Here is a 12,844-nt window from a genome sequence, read left to right on the forward strand (position 1 = left end):
CACCATGCTTGATTATTTGATGCCGGTCCACGGCACCTCTTCTTCTCCATGCCGACCACTTGCACGTTAAAGGGGGGGTACCTGAGCATTGCGACTCAGGGCTCTTACTGGCTCTCCAGCCCTCACCCTCTGGCCTTGTCCACGGCATCGCGACCTGGCATACCAGGGACGGCTGAGACCAGCTCGAGGGCCGGGACCCGAGGACATAGAGTGCCGGCATCTAACCAAATTTGCAGGGACACATCACAAGATAAGGCCCAGTGTCAGGCGCAACCCGCCTAGAGGTAGGGCCCCGTGAGTCCCGCGCTGGCTCACGGGTGCCCAGATACACCTCGCCAGGCCCTACCGTGCCAGCCACGTGTCCGGGCGGGGTTGTACACGCCTCGGGGGCTCCTCCCGGAGGGGGGCCCCCTCCCACGTACCAGTGGAACCACCATGCTCCGCGCTGGCTGACGACACTGCCGAGGAGCGGCTATGCCCGTACACATACGGAAGCGCTATGCTCCGCGCTGGTGATAAACAACTGAGGGTGGCCCCCGGGCCGCATCAACCTCAGGGAGCCCAGAGCTCAGTGTCTAGCCTCATCGTAACGCCTCCCCTCGGGAGTGCCGCGCGAGGGGGCTGGGCACGGGGGTTGCGCCTGGGTCACGCCCAGACGCACGCCGCCCAGCCAGCCCCCCCCCCCCGGGCCTGGTTCATCGCGCATCTCTCCCCGAGCGGAGCCAAGGTACGAAAGTCGTTTGAGCATCAAGGGGGACTCCTGAGCATCGCGACTCAGGAGCCTAACTGGTCACGTAGCCCCTCACTCCTTAGTTCCGAAAGGCTAACGGCGGTTGAGGTATGCGCGCGGCCGGGCTCTGCAGACGTAGAACAGTAGATCCACCCACATCACACCTCCCTACTTGCTGTTCGTGCGCCAAGGGGGACTCCTGAGCATCGCGACTCAGGAGCCTAACTTGTCACATAGCCCCTCACTCCTTGGCCCCGTCCTGGTTTCCGGTCGGGACTAACGCTGGGTGAGGTATGCGCAGGGCCGGGCTCTGCCGGCGTAGAACATAAGCAAGTAGGAAGGAAAAGCGCAAATTTCAAGGAATTCAAAAGCAAATATTACAGTCCACACTGTTATCTCAATGCCAAACGCAAGTTTAAACGCCTCCCCGAGGCATGATACATGTGCAGGAATTAAAGGCAGGACAGGAGCCACAACGGAGTCACTTGTCGGCGGTGGAGCAGCGCGGAGTGGGTTCGCCTCATGGAGCAGTGGGGTCGGCAGCGCCTTGCTTCGGCTTGGTGCTGAAGGCCCGGAACTTCCCCAGCAGAGCCTCCACGCGACCCTTCACGGCCTCGGCAGCGGCAGCGGCATGCTCGCCGCTTACTGGTTCCAGCAGGCTGTCGAGGTCGACGCCGGGATCGCGAAGGTAGATGTGGGTGAGGACCCATGTCAGTGCTGCAGAAGACAGGACACGCGCCTCGGCCTCGGCCGTGGGGCCAGGACCAAGGGCGACATCTTCAAGAGCACGAACCAGGAAGGGAAGCAGCTTGGCGGGGCCGTCCTCGGCGCCAGCCAGCGGGCTCTCCAGGCCGCTGTCGTAAAGCGTCCTCAGCGAGGAGCGAGCCTTCGCCTCCATCTCTGTGAAGGCCACGCGGTCCTCGGCAAGAACCAGGGCCTTGTCGTCCAGATCGGCCTTCCTCGCCCCCAACTCCTGCTCCAACGTGCCTAGGCAGTCGCGGCACTTCCTGAGCTTGACCTCCCTCTCCTTGACGGCCGCCTCGCGAGCCTTCACGTCTTCTTCCTGCTCTTGGCGAAGGCGGACCTCTTTCACGAGCTGGTCCCGCAGGCCTTGCAGCTCGTCCTCCAGCGCCTTCCAGCGACCACGGACGTCGACCACCTCCCCCAGGGCTGCGTCACGAGCAGCCTTTGCCTCAAGGATGGCCTGCTTCTCCTCGTCACAAGCCGTCGAGGCTTGGACCAGCGCCGCCCGAATCGAAGAGTCAGAGCGAACCCATCCTGAAGCCAGCTCCAGGCGCCCGGCCACCAAGCGAGGGTCGGCGCCAAGAAGATCCTGCCGCAGTCGGTCCAGCTCAGCAACAGCGTGATCCAGAAAGGCAGAAGGAGTCGGAGAAACAGCACCCGGTGGAGTAGGAGCAGAAGGCGGCGGCGCGGCCACAGCATCCTGAGGCGGAGTCTGCTGCGCCCCAACGGCTGTAGTGGCGGCGGCAGGCAAGGACACCTCGGGAGTCACTTGCGCCGTGGGGGCTGAGCTCGCCCTAGCCGGCTCAGCCAGGCCTCGCAAGGATGACTGGGCAGGAGAAGCCTGTGCGTCGCGGTCACCCTCCTTCGCGGGCAAAGGCGCTGCCACGGATGGAACCTCAGGAGCCCCCTTCGACTTCTTTGCTGCGGGCGCCAGCCTATCCAAGAGATGCGGACGTCAAGCCTCAGAAGCAGAGCAAGAAATAAAGACAAGAATCAAATGCTTACAAGTCATCGCCATTGAGCTCAAGCGGCCTCCGGCCAAATTTGAAGCCTGAAAGCCAGCTGGAAGGGTCAACCTCGGGAAGCTTCGAAGCGAAAGGTGCATCTGTGGTCCGCCTCGGGGCCGGGGCAGACCCGCGGGAGATCAGCCCAGTCATGTCCTTCTTCGGGATCGGGGGCAAGCTCCCGCCGTCCTGCTCGCCGTCATCCTCATCGTCATCGCTCGGAGAGAGGCGGAGAACACGGGACCTGCACCGGAGGAGGGGAGCCCTCGACTCTCCGTCAGTCGCCTCGGAGTCAGGCCCTTTTTCCCGCTCCCCTCCTTCCTCCTCTTCGCTGGAGTCGTCGGAGGACACGTCCACCGATTCCCCGGGAGTTTCCATGGGCACGGGCCCGTCCCCGTTGAAGACGGGCATGGACTCCACTACCTTCTCCCAGTTGTCGCGGAGGAACAAGGGCGTAGGAGCGCCCTCCAACCTCGCCACGTCGCCCCCGACCTGAGATTGGAGGACCGCAACCAGATCTCCGTCGGCCAAGGCCGCGGGGCTCGGATGGGGCCTCCACATCGGAAGTGAGTACTGCCGAAGCGGAGCCAGCTGGTGCTCCAGGAACTCCCTCAGCAGCGACGCGCCGGTCAGCTTCGCCGCCGCCATGTTGGCTGGCCTCAGATCCGCGTCCATCTTCTCCAACACCAGCTTCGTGCGGGGGTCCGCGAGCTCCGCTCGACCCCAATCGCTGGAGCTCGTGGGCTGCTCCGTGGGCAAGATCAGCCGAGGGTGGATGCGCCCAGCATCCGCCAAGACCCACTTGCTCCTGAAGCCCTCAATCCTTTTCCCGGGGTTCGAGATGGCAATGGCGCCACCGTACGCGATGAAGCTCGCGCACGCGGAAGCAGGACCGTGAGAGGTCCGGAGGTAGAAGTAGTGGCGCAGCAAGGCCACTGAGGGCTGCACCCCTACGTGAGCCTCGCAGTAATAGGCAAAGATTTCCAAGAGAAGGACGGAGTTGGGGTGGACATGCAGAGCCTGTAGCTTATAATGGCGGAGGACAGAGAAGAAGAACTCGGAGAAGGGAGGCACCAGGCCAGCAACAATGGCACTTACGAAGAATTGATAGAAGGTGCTCCCTTGACCCTCAAGGGTGGCGAAGCCGGCCTTGAACACCTTCGCCCCATCGATGCCCCGCGCCGCCGCCATCCGGCGCAACCAGGCGAGGCTCGCCTCCGACACGTTCGGCGAGTCCAGGGTAGACGAGTACCAAGCTACGGCCGGGGGCTGACGAGGCGCCATGGCTTCCTAGGTCACGCGGTCGGAGTAGATCTGGAAATTTTGGAGGAAGGAAGGAGAGGCACAAGAAAGGGGATCTAAGTAGCAACCGGAGAAAGCAAAAAAGCAAAGCCTAGGCAGATGCCGCTCCTTTATCAACTCGCGCGGTTGCTAAGGCGCCCACGTCCAATCAACTGCCACGCGGCGCCCAAGGCCACAGGCTGTTAGGGCCCGTGGCGCTTCACTCTTGCCCTTCTGCCTCCCTGCACGGCCAAGTCCAGGCGCGCCTTGGGCCCGGGGGCTACTGTCGGTGTTCTGGGAATGGGGGTCCCCAGACTTGCCTGCCTGCGGCCTGCGGCGTGGCTCAAAAGGGGGGCCCAGCATGGCCCATCTTCATCAACACAGACTCAAGACCCTCGCGAGGGTCCAAGCCTCGCGGGGCAGACGACACGGAGCTTCTTCAAGCACGGCCTCACCAAGCTGGCTCGCGAGGAGGCGGAGAGATCAAGGCGGGGTACCTCATGAGGTGCCTGTGACGCAAGCCATGACGACCAAGGGCGCCAGGCGGGCGCCAGCCCGCGCAGTGTCCTCCTTTCCTCTTTGGTGCAAAGGGAGCAAGCGCAGCCGCGGAGTACCGAGGCATCAGGCAAAGGTTTCCATTTCGGTGCAACAAGACCAAGGCCAGGAGGACTGCAAGACGGAGGTCATCGTGGAGCCCAAGACGGCGTCACCACCAGAGCTTTGTGCAGGCGAAGACTACTTTTGTCAGGATAACTGGTACTAGCTGTCCCCCTTCAAATTAGCCCGCCATTGTTGGCTCCCTTCCCGCTCGATATTTGGGAAGAGGACCAGGGCCTCTATAAATAGGACCAGCCACCCATAGGGTAGGGAGGAGAGAGGAGAGAGGTTTAGGGAGATCGAGATAAACAATCGAGAAGAGAGAGAGAGAGAGGGGTGACTGAACTCCTCCCAGCAGTTCATCGCCCCAGCCAAGAATAGAACCTCGCGAGGCTGTTCTTCCTTGTATTGTTCATCATCATCAGCCCAAGAGGCAATCCACCACACCACACACTGGAGTAGGGTATTACTCCACAATGGTGGCCCGAACCAATATAAACCCTGTGTCTCTTGTGTTGTTCTTTCCATAGCTTAGATCTTAGCGAGGCGGAGGGGTGCAGGTAGGTAGGAGGCGAAATCTCCATGCGCACCCCAGTGTTCGAACCTCAAGGGTCTGCCGGAACCCGAAATCCGACAAAACTAGCATGGATATTACAGTGAAAAAGTATGAGCACCGACATTAGCAACGAGTGTGTGTGAACATAAATGTAATGTCGGTGAGAAATACGTACTCCCCCAAGCTTAGGCTTTTGGCCTAAGTTGGTCTATGGCCACGGCTGGCCTGGCGAATATAAATAATAATAGTTGTTGGGGTCGTACTGTGATGAGGAGGAATAGTTGGGATCATACTGTGATGAAGAAGAAGACTCTGACTGCCACTGGCTGACAGTCATTTCTGGATCCCAAGAATAAACAGATTGTCGTGGGGGCTCATCGTGTGGTTCATGTTCTGGCTCCTCGGTAGGTACAGGGTTCCAGTAGGCGTGAATAGCCGTCAACGGAACAAGGTATGTGCCTGCAGTCAAATCAAACAAAGAAGGAGCAGGCAGGGTGATAGTCTCAGGATGATGTTTATTAAAAAACAATTGTTATCTAAGCTCCCCTGCCCTATTCTTAACAATAAAATCATGTGCTACCATACTTTTATGATCTAGATAAACACGGGGCAGCACCTTTTCTTCCTTCTCAGCATGCCTAATAGGTATGTTAAAATGTGCGGCTAGGCGTGTAGCATAAATGCCTCCAAAGATGGGGCCCTTAGTACGGTTCATATTTAACCGTCTGGCAATAATACCGCCCATACTAAAAGTGTTATCACTGTATAAACCTTGGAGTAGAATAATTATATCAGGGATACTAAGGTTTCCACAGTTTCCGCGTCCAATTAAACAACGGCTAGCAAATAATGCAAAGTAACGTAAAACAGGAAAATGTATGCTAGTGATTCGTGCATCGGAAACCTTCCTGGTTTCTCCTACAGTGATATTATTAATAAATCCCTCCACATCATCATGGTGTGGTTCTTCTGTCTTGCCCTCAAAAGGGACTAAACAAATACGACAAAAATCAAAAAGTGGCATCTCCTTATGCTCATCATATAAATGAAATTCCACCGTAGGTGGTGAGTTCCTAGGATGAAATAAAAGTTTTGCACAAAGGTATTTGTGAGTAAGAGATACTGATCGCATTGGTCGTGGAGGAAAGCGGTGAGGCCTGCATTGTGAGCCAATTCATGAAAATCTTCATAGATACCGGCTGCTCTCAAGAAATCATCAGAAGGCCATTCACACACCCGAATCTCCGCGGTGCGCGGCAAATTATACTTAGGCTTCGGTGCCTTTTCCTTCGAGCTTTGGCTCGATGAGCCCCTCAATAATCTCCTCATCATTTTCTGAAAAATTCTGAAATTTTTAGTAACTTCAAACAAAAGTGAACCAGCTTCAATAATATTGATAGTAACTACTCCCACAAGTGCCTAGAGCCTATATCATGCATCAAAACTACTTGGAACCATATAAATTTGACATGCAAGCTCAAGAACATGGTCACCTATGCAGCATAAATTTGCAATGAATAAAGCACTAGAACAAAAACTAATTGGACCAATGGAGGAGTCACATACCAAGGAACAATCTCCCCAAGCAGTTTTGCGAGAGGTGCTTTGAGCAAGGAGATCAAAAATCACAGCAAAAGTGGCTGGAACTCGTGCTTGAGTTGGTTTTTTGGGTTTGTGTGAGGCAGAGGAAGAAGCTGGGTGCTGGGATAAGTGGAGGAGGGCCACCATGGGCCCACGAGGCAGGGGCGCGCCCTAGGGAAGGGGGCGCACCCACCACCCTCGTGGCCCGGTGGCAGCTCCTCCCGCGGTAATTTTTGCACAGTAAATCCTCAAATATTCCCGAAAAAATCATATTAAATTGGCATGGCTTCTGAGGACTTTTATTTTCGGGATATTATTATATTGCACGGATAAGTCAGGAAACAGACAGAAAAATACTATTTTTACTTTATTTCTACTAAATTACAGAAAATATAAAGAGGGTACAGAAGTTTGTGCTTCTATTTTCATCCATCTCATGCTTATCAAAAAGAATCCACTAACAAGGCTGATCAGGTCTTGTTAACAAACTCATTCCGATAATCATGAAACTGGAGAAATTTCGAATAACACTAAGTTACCTCAACGAGGATATGCACATCCCCAATAATAAGAATATCATATTTCTTCTTGACAGTAGGAAGAGGGAATTCAAAACCTCCAAATATAATCGATGGAATTTTTCCAATAGAGTTGATACTATGAAGTTGAGGTTGTTTCCTCAGAAAGTGTACCGTATGCTCATTACCATTAACATGAAAAGTGACATTGCCTTTGTTGCAATCAATAACAGCCCCTGCAGTATTAAGAAAAGGTCTTCCAAGAATAATAGACATACTATCATCTTCGGGAATATCAAGAATAACAAAGTCCGTTAAAATGGTAACGTTTGCAACCACAACACGTACGTCCTCACAAATATCGACAGGTATAGCAGTTGATTTATCAGCCATTTGCAAAGATATTTCAGTAGGTGTCAACTTATTCAAGTCAAGTCTACGATATAAAGAGAGAGGCATAACACTAACACCGGCTCCAAGATCACATAAAGCAGTTTTAATATAATTTCTTTTAATGGAGCAAGGTATAGTAGGTACTCCGGGATCTCCAAGTTTCTTTGGTATTCCACCCTTAAAAGTATAATTAGCAAGCATGGTGGAAATTTCAGCTTCTGGTATCTTTCTTTTATTAGTAATGATATCCTTCATATATTTAGCATAAGGATTTGTTTTGAGCACATCAGTCAATCACATACGTAAAAAGATAGGCCTGATCATTTCAGCAAAGCGCTCAAAATCCTCATCATCCTTCTTCTTGGATGGTTTCGAAGGAAAAGGCATGGGTTTCTGAACCCAAGGTTCTCTTTCTTTCCCATGTTTCCTAGCAACAAAGTCTCTTTTATCATAACGTTGATTCTTTGATTGTGGGTTATCAAGATCAACAGCAGGTTCAATTTCTACATCATTATCATTACTAGGTTGAGCATCATCATGAACATCATCATTAATATTTTTACTAGGTTCATGTTCATTACCAGATTGTGTTTCAGCATCAGACATGGAAATATCATTTGGATTATCAGGTGGTTCAGCAATAGGTTCACTAGAAGTTTGCACAGTTCTATCATTTTTCTTCTTCTTTTTAGAAGAACTAGGTGCATCAATATTATTTCTCTAAGAATCTTGCTCGATTCTGTTAGGGTGGCCTTCAGGATACAAAGGTTCCTGAGTCATTCTACCAGTTCTAGTAGCCACTCTAATGGCATAATCATTTTTCTTACTATTCATTTCATGGAGCAATTCTTTTTGAGCTTTAAGTACTTGTTCTACTTGAGTGGTAACCATAGAAGCATGTTTGCTAACAAGTTTAAGTTCACCTCTAATATTAGCCATATAATCACCCAAGTATTTAATTATATCGGAATCATATTTCAATTGTCTACCAAAATAAGCATTGAAATTTTCTTGTTTGACAATAAAATTATCAAACTCATCAAAGCATTGCCTAGCAGACTTATAGTGAGGGATATCACCTTCATCAAATCTATAGAGAGAATTTACCTTTACTACCCGTGTCGGGATATCGGGAGGTTCCTCAATGAATAAAGGATTAAGATCATATACTTCGTCAACAGGCGGTATATTAAGACCATGTATTTCTTCAATAGGAGGTAAATTCTTAACATCTTCAGCTTTAATACCTTTTTCTTTCATAGATTTCTTTGCCTCTTGCATATCTTCGGGACTGAGAAATAGAACACCTCTCTTCTTCGGAGTTGGTTTAGGAATAGGATCATTAATTGGAGCGGGAGCTGGCTCAGGAGCTGGCTCAGGAGGTGCCCAATTATTCTCATTTCTCAACATATTATTCAATAGAATTTCAGCTTCATCCGGTGTTCTTTCCCTGAAAAGAGAACCAACACAACTATCCAGGTAATCTCTGGAAGCATCGGTTAGTCCATTATAAAAGATATCAAGTATTTCAGGTTTCTTAAGAGGATGATCAGGCAAAGCATTAAGTAACTTGGGAAGCCTCCCCCAAGCTTTTGGGAGACTCTCTTCTTTAATTTGCACAAAATTGTATATTTCCCTCAAAGCAGCTTGTTTCTTATGAGCATGGAAATATTTAGCAGAGAAGTAATAAATCATATCCTGGGGACTACGCACACAACCAGGATCAAGGGAATTAAACCATATCTTAGCATCACCCTTTAATGAGAACGGGAATATTTTGAGTAAATAGAGGTAACGTGACCTCTCATTATTAGTGAACAGGGCAGTTATGTCATTCCACAACAGTTTCAGATTCATAGCCATAAAACGGATCAGATTCAACTAAAGTAATTATATCAGGATCAACAGAGAATTCATAATCTTTATCAGGAACACATATAGGTGAAGTAGCAAAAGCAGGATCGGGTTTCATTTTATCTCTAAGTGATTCTTTGTTCCATTTAATTAATAACCTTTTAAGCTCATATCTATCTTTGCAGGCTAAAAAAGCTAAAGAAGAATCTTTATCAAAAAGATAACCTTCAGGAATAACAGGCATATTTTCATCATCACTATCATCATCGTATTCAGTTTCGTCAATTTCTCTTTCTCTAGCCCTAGCAATTTGTTCTTCAAGAAATTCACTAAGGGGCACAGTAGTATCAGGCATAGAAGCAGTTTCATCATAAGTATCATGCATAGTAGAAGTGGCATCATCAATAACATGCGACATATCAGAACGAATAGCGGAAGCAGGTGTAGGTGTCTCTAACTTACTCATAACAGAAGGTGAATCAAGTGCAGAGCTAGATGGCAGTTCCTTACCTCCCCTCGTAGTTGAGGGATAGATCTTGGTTTTTGGATCTCTCAAGTTGATCATAGTGTCCAGCAGATATAAATCCCAAGTGACTACAAGAATAGAGCTATGCTCCCCGGCAACGGCACCAGAAAAAGGTCTTGATAACCCACAAGTATAGGGGATCGCAACAGTTTTTGAGGGTAGAGTATTTAACCCAAATTTATTGATTCGACACAAGGGGAGCCAAAGAATATTCTCAAGTATTAGCAGCTGAGTTGCCAATTCAACCACACCTTGAAACTTAGTATCTGCAGCAAAGTGTTTAGTAGCAAAGTAATATGATAGCGGTGGCAGCGGCAACAAAAGTAAAGACAGCAAAAGTAATGTTTTTGGTATTTTGTGGTGATTGTAACAGTAAAAGCGGGAAAGTAAATAAGCGTAAACCAGTATATGGAAAACTCGTAGGCACCGGATCAGTGATGGATAATTATGCCAGATGCGGTTCATCATGTAACAGTCATAACATAGGGTGACATAGAACTAGCTCCAGTTCGTCAATGTAATGTAGGCATGTATTCCGTATATAGTCATACGTGCTTATGGAAAAGAACTTGCATGACATCTTTTGTCCTACCCTCCCGTGGCAGCGGTGTCCTATTGGAAACTAAGGGATATTAAGGCCTCCTTTTAATAGAGAACCAGAACAAAGCATTAACACATAGTGAATACATGAACTCCTCAAACTATGGTCATCACCGAGAGTGGTCCCGATTATTGTCGCTTCGGGGTTGCCGGATCATAACACATAGTAGGTGACTATAGACTTGCAAGATAGGATCAAGAACTCACATATATTCATGAAAACATAATAGGTTCAGATCTGAAATCATGGCACTCAGGCCCTAGTGACAAGCATTAAGCATAGCAAAGTCATAACAACATCAATCTCAGAACATAGTGGATACTAGGGATCAAACCCTAACAAAACTAACTCGATTACATGATAAATCTCATCCAACCCATCACCGTCCAGCAAGCCTACGATGGAATTACTCACGCGCGGCGGTGAGCATCATGAAATTGGTGATGGAGGATGGTTGATGATGACGACGGCGACGAATCCCCCCTCTCCGGAGCCCCGAATGGACTCCAGATCAGCTCTCCCGAGAGGTTTTAGGGCTTGGCGGCGGCTCCGTATCATAAAACGCGATGATTTCTTCTCTCTGATTTTTTCTCTACGAAAGCAAATATATAGAGTTGGAGTTGGCGTCGGAGGGTCAACAGGGGGCCCACGAGGTAGGGGGCGCGCCCTAGGGGGGCGCCCCCCACCCTCGTGGAAAGGGTGTGGGCCCCCTGGTCTTCATATTTGGCGAGGATTTTTTGTTATTTTTTCTAAGGTATTCCATGGAGTTTCAGGACTTTCCGAGAATATTTTCTTTCTGCACATAAAACAACACCAAGGTAATTCTGCTGAAAACAGCGTCAGTCCAGGTTAGTTCCATTCAAATCATACAAGTTAGAGTCCAAAACAAGGGCAAAAGTGTTTGTAAAAGTAGATACGACGGAGACGTATCAACATGTCAACTATTTCATGCCCTCTTTTTTCCACACTATCTATTGCATCTGTCTCTCATACAATGTATGTACATTCAACTATGTTTCATGTTTATCGGCCATTTGAATTGGAGCGGGTGATGCCAGTATCTAGCGGACTAAAAACACGGTCTTCAAATAAAACAATGCTACCTCTTGGTGGAGATAGCACCCTGGTTGTACATGCACAAGAACCAGCACTACCACACATAACCCAAACTCTCGCAGATTGTACCCCTACTGCGATGGACAGAGAACCAGCTTCACCCAATCTAACCCCAACCCTAGCCGATAGTAACCCAGTTCCTGTTGACACAGCACCATCTCCACCACAGAGCTCCCAAACAAGAGCAGTTACTAAGGCAGCTCCAGTGCCCAAAGGGCCAGTACTATCATGGCGAACCCCAACTCCACCAGTTAGTACGCCTATTCCTGTGGAGGAAGCACAACCAGCTAGTCGTAGTTTAGCATCTATCGCATTTGATGTTGTTAAATCGTATGTGCGTATCTTCCCATCTTGGAAATATTATACTGAAGATGAAGGAAAATGCCAGTTGCAGGTGTTTGTCCAGGAGTTATGTGTAAGTAATGTTATTCATGGCAATTAGTTTGCTTCGTCCCATACATCCTACCTCCATGATGGTTATAATACAGCAAATTTTCCCATTTTTCTCTATAGAGAAGGACCGATTTGGAAACTCGGGATGAGGTAACCTGTGCTAATACCTCTGCTATCTTCAAGAATGCTTGGTGGCAATATCGGAATTACCTGAAGAAAACGTACTTCACCGGCAAACAAACTCATCAAATTCCTTTATGTTCTCCTGAGACACATTTACTGGACGATGACTAGGAACGCCTTGTTCTGTACTGGTCCCGAACCAAGAATGTGGTAAGGTCTATGAGCTCATTTTCTATTTTTAAGTATTATATTCTTGCGTCTTACTATACTTTGTTCATGTAGAACAAGTGCCTAAACCTGAAGAACAATTGTTCTACTTTAAGATTCCATTGCTACCATAGTTCAAAAAAGCGCTAGGCATTAATTGTGTGCTTTGCCACCGCCTTGCGCTTTACTGACCAAAGTGCATGCTTATGCGTAGTTATGCACAGATTATGTGTAGTTATGCGCAATGCATTTTGCCAACGGCTAGAGCCTAGGCGCGCTTAAGCACTCTCTTAGGTGTGCCTTTTTTAACTATGATTTCTTTGCTCTTGTATCACTGTATTTACTCATACAAACTTATTTTTAAATTGAAGGATCTAATCGAAACTCCAATGGCACAGCAGGTATGTTCACGCATGTTTCTTTAACAGGTTTGCTCTTATCAATAGCTCTGTTGATTTCATTTTCAATTGTGTATACAGTTGACTTTCATATCATGCACATTACTAGCATCACAACAGAGCCAATAGTGTTGTTGTACATGTAGACCCGTGGTACCCATCTGAAATCTTGTTGTGCCGTGTTGTTTCCCACGCTTTGTATTCTTTCACTTCTGCTTTGTC

The sequence above is a fragment of the Triticum urartu genome, chromosome 5 (genome assembly GCF_003073215.2).
Source record: "Triticum urartu cultivar G1812 chromosome 5, Tu2.1, whole genome shotgun sequence".
NCBI lineage: Eukaryota > Viridiplantae > Streptophyta > Magnoliopsida > Poales > Poaceae > Triticum > Triticum urartu.